This window comes from Triticum dicoccoides, chromosome 4B (genome assembly GCF_002162155.2).
Source record: "Triticum dicoccoides isolate Atlit2015 ecotype Zavitan chromosome 4B, WEW_v2.0, whole genome shotgun sequence".
NCBI classification, from domain to species: Eukaryota; Viridiplantae; Streptophyta; class Magnoliopsida; order Poales; family Poaceae; genus Triticum; species Triticum dicoccoides.
In genome coordinates, this window is record NC_041387.1 from 678,324,658 (window position 1) to 678,328,372 (window position 3,715).

Consider the following 3,715-nt stretch of genomic DNA (forward strand, 5'->3'; position numbering starts at 1 on the left):
CCCCCAAGCTAGGGGGGCGCCCCCTCTAGGGTTCCCCCCCAACCCTAGGCGCATGGGCCCAAGGGGGGAGGGCGCGCCCTGCCCTCCAGGGGCTGGCTCCTGCCCCATGCGGCCCATGTGGACCCCCGAGAGAGGTGGCCCCTCCCGGTGGACCCCCGGAACCCCTCCGGTGGCACCGGTGCAATACCAATATGCCCCCGAAACTTTCCGGTGTCCGCATGACAACTTCCCATATATAAATCTTCACCTCCGGACCATTCCGGAACTCGTCGTGGCGTCTGGGATCTCATCCGGGACTCCGAACAACATTCAGTAATCACATACAAGTCTTCCTAATAACCCTAGCATCGTCGAACCTTAAGTGTGTAGACCCTACGGGTTCGGGAGACACGCAGACATGACCGAGACGGCTCTCCGGTCAATAACCAACAACGGGATCTGGATACCCATGTTGGCTCCTACATGCTCCTCGTTGATGTCATCAGATGAACCACGATGTCGAGGATTCAATCAACCCCGTATGCAATTCCCTTTGTCAATCGGTATGTTACTTGCCCGAGACTCGATCATCGGTATCCCAATACCTTGTTCAGTCTCGTTACCGGCAAGTCACTTTACTCGTACCGTAATGCATGATCCCGTGACCAAACACTTGGTCACTTTGAGCTCATTATGATGATGCACTACCGAGTGGGCCCAGTGATACCTCTCCGTCATACGGAGTGACAAATCCCAGTCTTGATCCGTGTCAACCCAACAGACACTTTCGGAGATACCTGTAGTGCACCTTTATAGCCACCCAGTTACGTTGTGACGTTTGGTACACCCAAAGCACTCCTACGGTATCCGGGAGTTACACGATCTCATGGTCTAAGGAAGAGATACTTGATATTGGAAAAGCTCTAGCAAAACGAACTACACGATCTTGTGCTATGCTTAGGATTGGGTCTTTTCCATCACGTCATTCTCCTAATGACGTGATCTCGTTGTCAATGACATCTAATGTCCATAGTCAGGAAACCATGACTATCTGTTGACCAACGAGCTAGTCAACTAGAGGCTTACTAGGGACATATTTTGGTCTATGTATTCACACGTGTATTACGATTTCCGGATAATACAATTATAGCATGAATAAAAGACAATTATAATGAACAAGGAAATATAATAATGCTTTTATTATTGCCTCTAGGGCATATTTCCAACAATGCGGCTCTTCCTTCTTCGACTCCTCCTTTGGCTTCTCCTTGTTAGGTTTATCTACTTTTTCTTCTGGTTTCTTCTTCGCACCGGTGTATCCAGAGGCGTCGTTCTTTCCTTTGGACTTCTTCTCAGTTTTACTTTTGGGTTTCTTCTCGATGGTGGAAGGCTGGGAGGGCTCACTGTTTCTTTTGGATTTCTTCTCGGAGGCCACTTCAGCTTTCTTCTCCTCAGCAGCCTTAGTGCCACCTTCGGGTTTCTTCTCCTTGCCGGCATAGCAAGAGGCACTTACCGGTTTCTTCTCCACGTCAACATTGTTGGAGGCGACGTCAGGTTTCGTCTTCGCACTGGAGGAGACATCGGATCCAGAGATCATCTGGTTTCTTCTCAACATCAGCGGAGGCGACGTCATATTTCTTCCCTCCACCGCTATAGTCAAGATCGCCATGGGCCGATGCTAGGGGGCTGGTGGAGGCAACAACGAGGAAGAGCAGAAGGGCTAGAGCGAGCTGGGCCCTCATGATAATTAATCAACCCGACGAACAGTGGTGGTGCAATGAAATGTCTGCTGGAGGAAGTTGGGAGGTATTTGAATGGTGAGGGAGGGAGTGAAGGAGAGGAGAGATGGTGCTGGTGGGTCTTGTGCGTTTTTCCTTGAACCGTAATCGCTAATCTCGTCCTATAAAACCATGTGCCCTCTGTGAAGAAAGGAGCCCAAAGAAAAGCCGGTAAGTTTACTAAATAAGTTCAAATCCAGTTTTGTTTACATCTTTTCTTGGTGATGTTTACAAAATAGGCAGCATGCATGCATGCAACTTCCTTTTCCTTTTTCTTTTTTCTTTTTTTGAGAGACTTGGTTTTCTCAATAATATATGGGCGCAGAACCGAGCTATCGACCATCGTAGAAGCAAGTAAGATTACTCATCTAGCAATTCAGACATGTTGCAAAAAAATTGCTTTCACGCATCTACAAAAATTACCATGTTATAGTCGTCTTTGCAACGGACGATAGGACATTATTGCGGACTACAACAACTACGGCATGTGCTCCTCGCGGACGCCGTTGATCTCCCATTCCTGACAAGAACAAACACCGCCACACGCCTTGCATAGCATAATGCAGTCACGGCACCATCTTTCCTAGTGCTGCCACAACTAATATAGATAGACGCAAGTTTAGTTCATTAGATATGACAAAAAATCATAAAACTTACACGTGGCAGTTAAAAAGGAGAACAAGCGTTAGTTTCCATGGATGAAACTGGTCGTGGCAAAGCCTATCAGCCATCTCAACACCTTCTCTGTGGTGGTGTAATCTTTGGGATATTCAAGAGTCACGAGTTCAAGGATCCAAACATGAAAAACAACAACTAGTATGGGACTGCAGGAGCTCAACTTGCCATTTTTCTTGAAAATTTGCCTCATCCTATATCTAACATTCACAAAAATACATTTCAGTTATATGTGAACCAGAATATTCTTGCCTACACGTCTACACCTACTCAATATATACGATTTTATGGGATACCTTTCAAGTGTACCAAAAAGTTCTTTGTTATACTCTTTGTGAAGAAATTACTATAGCTCCAATGTCCAAGCCTCCATTAGCAAATATAAAGCTAACAATTTGAGCGGGATGGGATACATACCTGGTTTGCCCGCTCTAAAATTTGATGGAAATGGGGCACAAACTACATCTCCCTCTTCAAAGAAACCTTCCTTGAATGCTCGGATCAGGAAACTAAATTTAACAAGTGGTACAATTTTTTCTTCAGCCGATCAGCAACTCCAGCTCCTCTGTTTGGTAGGAACAATGCTTGATATTCAGAATCTTCTACAATTTTCACAAAGATTCAGAATATGTGTACATACATTCCACAATTTTGTCAAATACAGCTTCTTGTGTAAATATTCATAATATCTCCATGGTTATTACTTAGAGCATTTCTAACCGATCGCCAATAAATAGTGGAGTATCAGGTGGAGTAGACCCTTAGTGCAGTAAATTTACTACACCAAGTTTTGGCTCGACCTAGCCAATCCCCTATATATAATGGTGTAATTTTTTTTCATTTGTTTTTCATTTTCGGCCACTGAAACACATTTCTTTGCTTCTTTATTTCATTCAACGACATTTTGATACATTGCAATACATTACTCAGATATTATTCACAACAAGAGTAAGACCAAGGAAAATAGGAACAACAATTAGACATTTTAAAAGATATCCGATTTCTATAACTGCTCCCACTAGTTGGATTAATATCTTCTCTATGTCTTCATTGTTGATCTGCAACTTCTCGAGCTTGCACACTTCTTTCTTTCTACTTTGATTTCGAAGAAGTAGACGTTGCTTCGCATGTAGTCTCATCTCTAGACTCTATTCTAGCAATCAGTGCACAAGCATCTATCAATTTTCGTGCTACCAATAAATCGATGCAGTCTTCTTATCAATACTAAAACTTGCATCCATCGTACACATAAATTAGAGCAAACAATGAGCTACCAAAATTGT